This window comes from Marmota monax, unplaced genomic scaffold, assembly GCF_021218885.2.
Source record: "Marmota monax isolate L192 unplaced genomic scaffold, Marmota_monax_Labrador192_F-V1.1 WCK01_AAM20220418_F8-fsc00161, whole genome shotgun sequence".
Classification (NCBI taxonomy): Eukaryota; Metazoa; Chordata; class Mammalia; order Rodentia; family Sciuridae; genus Marmota; species Marmota monax.
Genome location: NW_026693511.1, coordinates 1,927,566 through 1,940,211, shown reverse-complemented (window position 1 = coordinate 1,940,211; position 12,646 = coordinate 1,927,566). Strand labels below are relative to the sequence as shown.

General features: G+C 38.5%; 1 protein-coding gene and 1 long non-coding RNA gene across 6 annotated transcripts in view; one reads left to right on the top strand and one right to left on the bottom strand.

Moving 5' to 3' along the window:
- The window catches only part of LOC131424687 (uncharacterized), a 98,984-nt gene extending 90,672 nt beyond the window's left edge, over positions 1 to 8,312 (top strand). The window contains exon 5 of the long non-coding RNA XR_009228100.1: positions 8,085 to 8,312. This is a non-coding gene — a long non-coding RNA (uncharacterized LOC131424687). The remainder of the gene's footprint in view (positions 1 to 8,084) is intronic.
- The window catches only part of Znf239 (zinc finger protein 239), a 30,980-nt gene that overhangs the window by 14,864 nt on the left and 3,470 nt on the right, over positions 1 to 12,646 (bottom strand). The window lies entirely within an intron of this gene.

Below are 12,646 nucleotides of genomic sequence, written 5' to 3'. Positions count from 1 at the left end.
TCAAAGAGGAAAACAAACCATGTTTAGTAACAGAAATAAACAAATATGGCTGGAAGAACAACCCATATCTCAATAATAACCCTAAATGTTAATGGCTTAAACTCACCAATCAAGAGACACAGGCTAGTAGAATGGATCACAAAACAAGACCCAACAATATGCTGCCTACAGGAGACGCATTTGATAGGAAAAGACATACATAGGCTGAAGGTGAAAGGTTGGGAAAAATCATATCACTCATATGGACTTCGGAAACAAGCAGGAGTGTCCATACTCATATCAAATAAAATAGATTTCAAGCCAAAGTTAATCAAAAGGGATAAAGAGGGACACTACATACTGCTTAAGGGAACCATACACCAACAAGACATAACAATCATAAATATATATGCCCCAAACAATGGTGCAGCTATGTTCATCAAACAAACTCTTCTCAAGTTCAAGAGTCTAATAGACCACCATACAATAATCATGGGAGACTTCAACACACCTCTCTCCCCACTGGACAGATCTTCCAAACAAAAGTTGAATAAGGAAACTATAGAACTCAATAACACAATTAATAACCTAGACTTAATTGACATATATAGAATATACCACCCAACATCAAGCAGTTACACTTTTTTCTCAGCAGCACATGGATCCTTCTCAAAAATATATCATATATTATGTCACAGGGCAACTCTTAGACAATATAAAGGAGTAGAGATAATACCATGCATCTTATCTGATCATAATGGAATGAAACTGAAAATCAACGATAAAAGAAGGAAGGAAAAAGAATACATCACTTGGAGAATGAACAATAGGTTACTGAATGATCAATGGGTTATAGAAGACATCAAGGAGGAAATTAAAAAATTCTTAGAGATAAATGAAAACACAGACACAACATCGGAATCTATGGGACACATTGAAAGCAGTTCTAAGAGGAAAATTCATTGCTTGGAGTTCATTCCTTAAAAAAAGAAAAAAACCAACAAATAAATGATCTCATACTTCATCTCAAAATCCTAGAAAAAGAAGAGCAAAACAACAGCAAAAGAAGTAGAAGGCAAGAAATAATGAAAATCAGAGCTGAAATTAATGAAATCGAAACAAAAGAAACAATTGAAAAAATTGACAAAACTAAAAGTTGGTTCTTTGAAAAAATAAACAAAATCGACAGACCCTTAGCCATGCTAGCGAAGAGAAGAAGAGAGAGAACTCAAATTACTAGCATACGGGATGAAAAAGGCAATATCACAACAGACACTTCAGAAATACGGAAGATAATCAAAAATTATTTTGAATCCTTATACTCCAATAAATTAGAAGATAGTGAAGGCATAGATAAATTTCTTAAGTCATATGATCTGCCCAGATTGAGTCAGGAGGATATAGACAACCTAAACAGACCAATATCAATTGAGGAAATAGAAGAAACCATCAAAAGACTACCAACTAAGAAAAGCCCAGGACCGGATGGGTATACAGCAGAGTTTTACAAAACCTTTAAAGAGGAACTAATACCAATACTTTTCAAGCTACTTCAGGAAATAGAAAAAGAGGGAGAACTTCCAAATTCATTCTACGAGGCCAACATCACCCTGATACCTAAACCAGACAAAGACACTTCAAAGAAAGAAAACTACAGACCAATATCTCTAATGAACCTAGATGCAAAAATCCTCAATAAAATTCTGGCGAATCGGATACAAAAACATATCAAAAAAAATTGTGCACCATGATCAAGTAGGATTCATCCCTGGGATGCAAGGCTGGTTCAATATACGGAAATCAATAAATGTTATTCACCACATCAATAGACTTAAAAATAAGAACCATATGATCATCTCGATAGATGCGGAAAAAGCATTCAACAAAGTACAGCATCCCTTTATGTTCAAAACTCTAGAAAAACTAGGGATAACAGGAACATACCTCAATATTGCAAAAGCAATCTATGCTAAGCCTCAGGCTAGCATCATTCTGAATGGAGAAAAATTGAAGGCATTCCCCCTAAAATCTGGAACAAGACAGGGATGCCCTCTCTCACCACTTCTGTTCAACATAGTTCTCGAAACACTGGCCAGAGCAATTAGACAGACGAAAGAAATTAAAGGCATAAAAATAGGAAAAGAAGAACTTAAATTATCACTATTTGCAGTAGACATGATTCTATACCTAGCAGACCCAAAAGGGTCTACAAAGAAACTATTAGAGCTAATAAATGAATTCAGCAAAGTGGCAGGATATAAAATCAACACGCATAAATCAAAGGCATTCCTGTATATCAGCGACAAACCCTCTGAAATGGAAATGAGGACAACCACTCCATTCACAATATCTTCAAAAAAAATAAAATACTTGGGAATCAACCTAACAAAAGAGGTGAAAGACTTATACAATGAAAACTATAGAACCCTAAAGAGAGAAATAGAAAAAGATCTTAGAAGATGGAAAAATATACCCTGTTCATGGATAGGCAGAACTAACATCATCAAAATGGCGATATTACCAAAAGTTCTCTATAGGTTTAATGCAATGCCAATCAAAATCCCAAAGGCATTTCTTGTAGAAATAGAGAAAGCAATCATGAAATTCATATGGAAAAATAAAAGACCCAGAAGAGCAAAAACAATGCTAAGCAGGAAGTGTGAATCAGGCGGTATAGCGATACCAGACTTCAAACTATACTACAGAGCAACAGTAACAAAAACAGCATGGTACTGGTACCAAAACAGGCGGGTGGACCAATGGTACAGAATAGAGGACACAGAAACCAATCCACAAAACTGCAGCTATCTTATATTTGATAAAGGGGCTAAAAGCATGCAATGGAGGAAGGATAGCATCTTCAACAAATAGTGCTGGGAAAACTGGAAATCCATATGCAACACAATGAAACTGAATCCCTTTCTCTCACCATGCACAAAAGTTAATTCAAAATGGATCAAGGAGCTTGATATCAAATCAGAGACACGCCGTCTGATAGAAGAAAAAGTTGGCTACGATCTACATACGGTGGGGTCAGGCTCCAAATTCCTCAATAGGACACCCATAGCACAAAAGTTAATAACTAGAATCAACAAATGGGACTTACTCAAACTAAAAAGTTTTTTCTCAGCTAAAGAAACAATAAGAGAGGTAAATAGAGAGCCTACATCCTGGGAACAAATCTTTACTCCTCACACTTCAGATAGAGCCCTAATATCCAGAGTATACAAAGAACTCAAAAAATTAGACAATAAGAGAACAAACAACCCAATCAACAAATGGGCCAAGGACCTGAACAGACACTTCTCAGAGGAGGACATACAGTCAATCAACAAGTACATGAAAAAATGCTCACCATCTCTAGCAGTCAGAGAAATGCAAATCAAAACCACCCTAAGATACCATCTCACTCCAGTAAGATTGGCAGCCATTATGAAGTCAAACAACAACAAGTGCTGGCGAGGATGTGGGGAAAAGGGTACACTTGTACATTGCTGGTGGGACTGCAAATTGGTGCAGCCAATTTGGAAAACAGTATGGAGATTTCTTGGAAAGCTGGGAATGGAGCCACCATTTGACCCAGCTATTCCCCTTCTTGGTCTATTCCCTAAAGACCTAAAAAGAGCATGCTACAGGGACACTGCTTCATCGATGTTCATAGCAGCACAATTCACAATAGCAAGACTGTGGAACCAACCTAGATGCCCTTCAATAGATGAATGGATTAAAAAAAATGTGGCATTTATACACAATGGAGTATTACTCTGCATTAAAAAATGACAAAATCATAGAATTTACAGGGAAATGGATGGCATTAGAGCAGATTATGCTAAGTGAAGCTAGCCAATCCCTAAAAAACAAATGCCAAATGTTTTCTTTGATATAAGGAGAGTAACTAAGAACAGAGTAGGGACGAAGAGCAGGAGAAGAAGATTAACATTAAATAGGGATGAGAGGTGGGAGGGAAAGGGAGAGAGAAGGGAAATTGCATGGAAATGGAAGGAGACCCTCAGGGTTATACAAAAGTACATACAAGAGGAAGTGAGGGGAAAGGGAAAAATAATACAAGGGGGAGAAATGAATGACAGTAGAGGGGGTAGAGAGAGAAGAGGGGAGGGGAGGGGAGGGGAGGGGGGATAGTAGAGGATAGGAAAGGCAGCAGAACACAACAGACACTAGTATGGCAATATGTAAATCAATGGATGTGTAACTGATGTGATTCTGCAATCTGTATATGGGGTAAAAATGGGAGTTCATAACCCACTTGAATCAAAGTGTGAAATATGATATATCAAGAAATTTGTAATGTTTTGAACAACCAACAATAAAAAAATAAAGAAAAAAAATTACAGGTGTATGAAATCAATGAAAGAGAAATTTTGTTGATAGCTTTCACAAGTAGTAATAAAATTTTGTGGTTATCAGATTTTTAAATATTTAAAATAATATGGCTGGGCATGGTGGCATATACCTGTAATTTCAATGGCTCAAGAGGGTGAGGCAGGAGGATAGCAAGTTCAAGGCCAGCCTAAGGCTAGCTGGGGCAACTTAGGGAGACCCTGTCTCAAAACAAAAAATAAAAAGTGCTGGGTAGGTAACTTTATGTTAAAGCACCCCTGGATTCAATCCCAGCACTGAAAAAACACAAAACAAAAAACAACAACAACAAAACCACAATCACCACCAAAAAACCTGCAATAATACAAAGAATTAATGTATAATAATTTCTCAACATTGAGGAAAAAAAGTTTCTTCTCTACTAAATTCTGCAGTAGTCAATTATTAAATATTGACTATGTACATACAGCACTGAAAATAGAGTCAGTCTCCCATGTCTGTGGGTTCCACATTCATGGATTCAACCAATTGTGGATGAAAAATATCTGGGAAAAAAAAACGTGCCTGTAACTGAACATGTGCAAATTTTCTTCTTGTCATTATTCCCTAGATAATATAGCAAAACAACAATTTATCTAGAATTTATATTGTATTAGAAATCATGTAAGGTTTGCAGGAGGATGTGCATAGCTTACATGTAGATACTAAGTCATTTCATGAGTTTTGAGCATCCTCAGATCTTGGTATCTGGAGGGACCCTGGAACAAATCTATGGATACTGATGGATGTCTGTGTTAGATAGCTGGCTCTCTCCAGGAACCTAGCTGGAAACAAGGAAAAAAATCAGACTTGAACATCCAATGGTTAAAAGAAGAACATATAAAAGAATATGTCACTGGGTCTGAGACTGTGAGATATAAATAGAGAGCTTTGAAAGGGGGGGTCAAGTGGAAGGCTTAGTAAAAGGTTTCATATAGGTTTGAACATCAAAAAAAAAAAAAATCTTAAATGGCAAAACCAATCAGGAACCAGAGCCATGGGATAATTAATCAAAGGATTGAACCCAGGACCTTATGGATGAACTCCACCACAGAGCCACACCCTAGCCACTGATTTTTTGGTTTACTTTAAGCTATTTTAAATTTATTATCACTTAAATTATTATTTTTACCTTGCTTGCACATGCTATGTAAATGCCCTACCACTGAGCTACCTCCTTAGCATTTAAAATTATTTAAATTGTACAAATTTATAGGGTACAGTATGATATTTCAACACACACACACACACACACACACACAGAGTATGTACTAAGAAAATGAGGGTAATTTATGTTTCCATCTCTTTATCATTGCTTTGTGTTTGAAGACTTCAAGCTCTTCTCTTCCAGGTATCATAAAGTATATAATTGACTATTGTGAAGTGTAGTCACCTCACTGTTCTGTAGAACTTAGAAGTTATTATTTTTATCTAACTGTGTCTGGGTACTTATTCTCCAACTTCCCACTGTCCTCCTCTACCTCCTACTAGCACACTTAAGCCCCACAGAGTTCAGCTGCACTTAATGTTTGAATTATAGTAAAAATTAGATTGTTAACTTCAGTTTTCAAGCTCAAATTAGGTATTATACATAGACTTGTCTCCCTTATTTATTTATGTATTTATTTATTTTTGGTACCAAGGATTGAATGCAGGGGTGCTCAACCACTGAACCACATCCCTAGCCCTTTTAATTTTAATTTTTTATTTTAAGACAGGGTCTTGCTAAATTGCTTAGGGCCTCACTAAATTGCCGAGGCTGGCCTTAAACTTGTGATCCTTCTGCCTCAGCCTCCTGGGTTACAGGGATTACAGGCCAGTGTGGCCATGCCCAGTGACTTTTCTCCCTTAAATGTCACTTATCTGCCATTTTTGGATAAAAAGCCAGAATTACCCTAGTTGCTGGTGTAGAGGCTAAGCTCCCTGCCTGACTTTTGAGGTCTTTTGTGTCCTGTGGTCTATGGAGCATTGTTCTCTGCTGCCAAGTTCACCCTTCTTTTCAGCTAAGTCTGTTTTCCTGTGGTCCTTCAAGTGCAAGCACAAGTGCATGCACACATAGTGAAATTTGCAGATACTGAGGATGGGGAGAAAGAAACTTAATAAAGGCCTATTTCTAAACCAGGAGACTGGAAAAACGAAAGTAAGAATATAAGAAGTTAAAAAGGAAAAGTCTTTAAAATTTTCAACACTCTGAATTTGAAGTAGCCCTGGATATTCAAGTGTATCTATCCATGGCCAAGAAAACACATGGGAGTAGAGTTTAATATGAGGATAGAAAAATAAAGACATCAGGGCTATCAAAACAGAAAGGTAGTTGAAGCCTTTTAAATATATATTATCTTTTTATTCAAATATCTACACACAGTATGCATTCTCAAGAGGAGCAACATCACCCCCAAAGGGATGAGAATTTGTTCTTAACACATTACACTTGGTTTTTAGTCCTCTAAAGCAATTCTACTTGGCAAAACCTTATTCCTTAGTACTTAATTTCTGTTGGAGAGAAATTTAATTCAATTTGTCTCCTTAGGAAGAAATGGTTGTGAATCATTTCCATATAGTGATGGGATGTATAGTGATCAAAAACCAAACAGGGGGCGGGGTGCCATGGTGCACACCTGTAATCCCAGTGGCTTGGGAGGCTGAGACAGGAGGGTCATGAGTTCAAAGCCAGCCTCAGCAAAAGTGAGGCACTAAGCAACTCAGAGAGATCCTGTCTCTAAATAAAATAAAAAATAGGTCTGGGGATGTGGCTCAGTGGTCCAGTACCCCTGAGTTCAATCCCCAGTACCAAACAAACAAACAAAAACAAAAAAACAGGGGCTGGGGATATAGCTCAGTTGGTAGAATGCACAAGTCCCTGGGTTCAATCCCAGCACCACACAACAACAACAAAAACAAACAAACAAACAACAACAAAAAAGGCAGGCTTGGAGTGTACCTTATGATAGAGCATTTACCCTAGCCATCTGTGAGCTCTGGGTTCAATCTCCAGAACTGTAAAAACAAAACAGCCCTCTGGGATTTCCAAATTCAGAAGAAAGTAAATCTGCAGCAAAAAGAAATATGAAGGAGGCTGGAGGAAACAGGAAAACTATGACCTCATACAAGGCAAAGAATTTCAAGAAAAGGTTAACACTGTAAAACCCATTAATAAAACTGATAACAGTAAATACTCTGGAAGAGGAAAAAAGAAAGAAAGAAAGAAAAGAAAAAGGAAAAACTCTGAAGGGGACAAACAAGCCAGCATAGTGGCACACACCTATAGGTGTGTCCCAGCTACTTGGGCGGCTGAGGCAGGAGGATCTCTTGAGCCCAAAGTCCAAGTCCAGCCTGGGAAACACAGAGATACCCCATTTCAAAATCACAAAGTCAAGCCAGGTGTGGTGGCACATGCCTGAAATCTCAGTGGCCTGGGAGGCTGAGGCAATAGAGAGGATCTTAAGTCCCAAGGCCAGCCTCAGCAATTTAGTGAGACCTTCAGCAACTTAGAAAGATGCTGTCTCAAAATAAAAGACAAAAAGGACTAGGGATGTTGCTCAGTGGTAAAGCACCCCTGGGGTCAATCCCCAGTACCAAAACAAAATAAAAAATTAAAATACTTCCTTATGAAAGTTTTGCTTTATTGCTCCAAGTAAGCAATTTTGGTGCCTATGTAAAGCACAGGCCTAGGACATGAAAATACACGATTCTTACCACTCAGAAGTATTTTTCAACCTCCTCTCTAGGTTTAGCTGGAATAATGAATGAAGAGCCACACTTACCAAGAGAAGAAGAACCAGGAATCTGCCACAGACTGAGGCAGGGAAACCCTAAAGAGCCACCACAACAGTATGCTTCTTTTCAGTCATTTTTGTGGTGTCTGTTTTTGACTACAAAATGGTAATTTCACATGACTTAACCTAGTATGTGTCTATTCATCTTCTCAACTAATTAAAAATTCTTTATCAACAGGATGTATTATCTTTTCTGTGATTCATAATAATTCATCTAACTATTACCCTTGGATACATTTAGTAAGCAACACATTTTTTTTCACTACTTTATTTATTTATTTTAGTTTTTGGTACTAGGGATTAAACCCACAGGTATAAACCCCAATCCCTGGTTTATAAAAAAGGAACACGTCTGGGTTCTGAAAAGGATTCAGTGAAGCCACTCACTAGTCTCAATTCTTAATAAAGTTCTTCAACTGCTTAGGATAATTAGAAAATATCCTTTGGTATAAAAAAGAATTAGGAAACAAAGACTCCAATAAGCAATGTTCAGGTTTGTAATGTTCTTACCCACTGAGACCAAGTTCCTGTAATTTTCCACCATCACAACTCTGTACAGCTTCCTCTAAGCAAGATCCAGGTAACTGCACTCTTCCTCAGTGAAACCATACACACATCTATGAATGTTACTGGTTCCTAAAATATTAGGAACCAACAACTACTGCACAAATGCCCTGGAAGAGTGAAATTGGTAGCAATGGAAAAGGTGAGAAGAGTTGAGAAGTTTGCAGATCAGGGATCTGAGCAAGCTAAATCAAGTTGTGTTGGAAAATCTTTCCTTTTCCAGCTACTTTGCTACTTCCATTCAAATTTTCCCCTCTTGCCCACTACCCATCCAAGCTCAAGCTATCAGCTATTCCATTTTTCCTTGTCATTGTCATCTCATGGTCATTGCTATGTTGTCTTTTTTAAAAAAATGACAGTAGAATGTATTTATGCACTATGATATATCATACATAGATGGAATATAATTTCTCAAATCCCATTCTCACCATTATCCTGACAACCTCAACACTAGCAACAACTGACCCCACATTCTGACCTTGCATTTGTTAAACTCCATTGAGCCAATTTTCATTAAATCACAATAACTATAATCAAGAATAGTTTAGTCTTTTATTCCTTCACTCTTTCCATTTCATTCATCACAAACTCTCACCCCTGCTCACTCTAGAACATGTCTCTCCATCCTGTATTGCTTTTTTTTTAAAAAAATTGTTTTTTGTAGTTATAGATGGGAATAATGCCTTTATTTTATTTGTTTATTTTTTATTTTGTGCTGAGGATCGAACCTAGTACCTCACAAATGCTAGGCAAGCACTCTGCAAGTGCTCTGCTGCTGAGCTGCAGTTCTAGGGCCACTGCATTGTTTTTGCTACAGCCTGAGGGGTGGTCTTCTTCCACATGCACCAAACTTTTAATCATTCTATTTCTACTTTCACTCCTGTGAACGTAAAATTTTGCCATACAGCAGTTATCGTGATTTTTGAAAATCACAAACCAGGAATGAGACCTTCCAAGGCTTTTCAGTGAACATCAAATAAAATCCAGACCCTTCATCTTGGCTTGGAAGCTTCTGCAGAGCCAGTACTAAAGCAATGATTAAGGACTGGCAGTTAGTTAGTTAGTGTAGACAGGTGATGGGGAAAATGAAAGCTGAGTTAGGGTCTGGGAAGTTGGAGACTGCTTCTGGTGGATTGAAATGCTAATGCCTCTAGAGACCTTTCTCCACCTATTACCAACATTACCAATCTATACTGTTCCTCCCAAAAGGTTGTTAACAAGCACCTCCTGAGTAGACAGGGAGCTGTTAATTAATGCCTCCTGGGCTATAGCTCCCTTCCTGCCCAGTATCACTCCATCTTTGGCCCTTCTAGCCCATCTGTTTCTCACCTTTTGGCCATCCCACCGGCACTCCACCACCTCCCAACTAATCAGGTCACTAGTCATGTAGGCAGGATGGGAAAATGAAGGAACAAGATAAGAGAAGAGGGCAGAACAAAGAAAATCTAAAATGTTTAAAAGGTATAGGACACTCCTACTTTGGATATCAGAATACCAGCTTTGGCCCTTTATTCCTCTAGAGAGAAGTTTATTATTATTCTTTAAATAAAACTTGCTTTCTACACTTGCTTCAGTGTTTAATCTTTACATCTGGGAAATGGAACTTGGGTCACTGGTAATCAGCAGTTCAATACCTGTCATTTCCCCAACCTCAGCTGTACATACTCCTTTCTTAATATTATACTTGCTCTCAGCAACCTTGCAGGTTCCTGAACCACATCAAATTCATTCTCAAGGCCTTTGCACTAGCTTCCCTCTTTGTCCCAAATGTGCTTTTTCACACCTTCATCCCAGTTCCTTATCATTTTGGTCTCAGCCCACCTACTGTCTCCTCAGAAAAGCATTTCCTTGACCAGCTAATCACTTTCCCAATTAAATTTCTTCATTCTACTTCTATCTTACCTCATTATTTACTGTCTCTTCCCCTAAGATGTAAGTTTCCTGGGACAGAGAGGTTGTCATTCTTTGCTGCATTCCTAAGGCCTCAAACAGGCTGGGACATAAAAGGAATCCAATTACTTATTCATTTAATTTCAGATGATTGTTTCTCTCCAGGGTTCTGTCTGATAGTGCAATACTTTTCAAACTATCTGCTGTGAAGGACCAGGATTCTGTTTTTTAATAAACAATTTGCTCTCTATACTTATGTCTGCATGGTTCGTGGGCTGGCATTAGTTAAGGCACACTTTGAAAAGCAAAGTGATAGAATATATTAAAAACAATGAGTCAAATGAAACCTAAATTATGGGCCAGGAAGTCCACAATACCTTTGAGAAGGCAGCATTACCTCATGAATTTGATTAGCCTAGACAACTTCCACCTGAGGCTGAGGAGACACCACTACTCCCTCCTCAGAAATTGAGGACAGCTGGGCCTGCCATGCAGGAGACATGTGACTTACCCAACTAGTCACCAGTGGACAAAGTAAAAATGAGGAGAGTAGAAGCTTTCTCTCAAGCTCTCCTTTCAATGACTGTGTCTCCACTCTGCCTAAAAGGTTAGGCAACAGAAGCCTGGGCAAAGGTGGGACAAAGAAGAAGTGGAGAATGATGCCTTAGTGCTCCATCACCATAGCCTCTAGTGAAGCAGGGCCCAGTGAATATCAAGCAAGTGGATTCTTTGGGGTAGAGCTGGGGGATGGGGGAGAGCACTTAACCTGGCTTTGCATGAGCCTCTGAATTCAATCCCCTGCACTGGGCTGGGGGCAGTGAGGAGGAGAGCAATCAGTCACTCCTCTCAACCAGACATTTTCTTTCCCACTTTAGAAAGGTTTCTTTCTGCTCAAGCTAATCTCTCTTTGGGTACTCTAGGTTGAATCCCTTCCTCTTTCTTCAGATTCAGATCCATCAATTATCTTTTCTTTCAATTTTTATCCCTTTCCACTAGTCACCTGGATTGTTTAAGCGTCCTTCTCTACCTCAACAATATTCAAACCACTTCAGATCTTGTCAGTTCTATCCTTTGAATTTCCTTCCAATGTGTTCTCTCTCCTCCATTACCAATGTCTTAGTAAGGTCATCGTTTTTAAAATAAACCTTAGACCACAATAACTTCTTACCAAATTTTCACAGAACAAGTTTTATTGTCTTTCAGTCCATAGTCAGACTTAGTAGTTTTTAAGATCCTGTAAACAAAGTGGCAGGGGGAAATCCATGCCAAGAATGAAAAGGATGTGGGTGGATTATTAACTGTAGAAGACTGAAAATTCCAGGATGAGAAATATTACAAGAGAGGACCAAGTGAGAGGAAGGGGAGGGCAGAAGGGGAAAAAAAGTAATGCTCCTTTTACAGCAAGAGAGAGTTGAGACTAAAAGAATCTAAATAATAAACAGTCTTCCTTGGTATCAGTGAAGCTAATGAGTCGCCCCCAAGACTGAACTTCTGCATACAGTGGGAAAGTGTTCTCAATATCCTGCAGGCTGGTCAAAGAGGAAGGTCATAGGACCAGTAGTTTCCTATTTTCACCTGACAAATGTTAAAATTCTCATTACTCCAGACAGGTTATCCCATGGCTCTCAACTTCCATTCCAGATGCCTCCCAGCTTGATATAACAATTTACTGAGAGGCAGGACACAGTAATGCAGAAGCTGATAAGTGGCGTAGTCACAGTAGATTACTTGGAACCATCTAAACCCAGCATGTTCTAGTCTAGCATAGTTCTTTTCACGTTGCTTCTACCCTGACTTGGATTTCTCACATCATTTTGGAATTCCTTTATCTCAGGATAATCAGCAAGCCCCTTCTGAAGCAGGCAGATAAGCCAGGTGCTTCTTTCTTTAAGACCTCAGAGCATCTTTCACATCTCTGATATAGCTATTAAATCTGTCTCCCAAATTGGCTGTAAGATTGTGAAGGACAGAGGTCACACTCAACTAATCTTTAAATCCCTAGCAATTAACACAACCAACTTGGAATCTAAAAGATGGAAGTTTATAAATTCACATTCAAT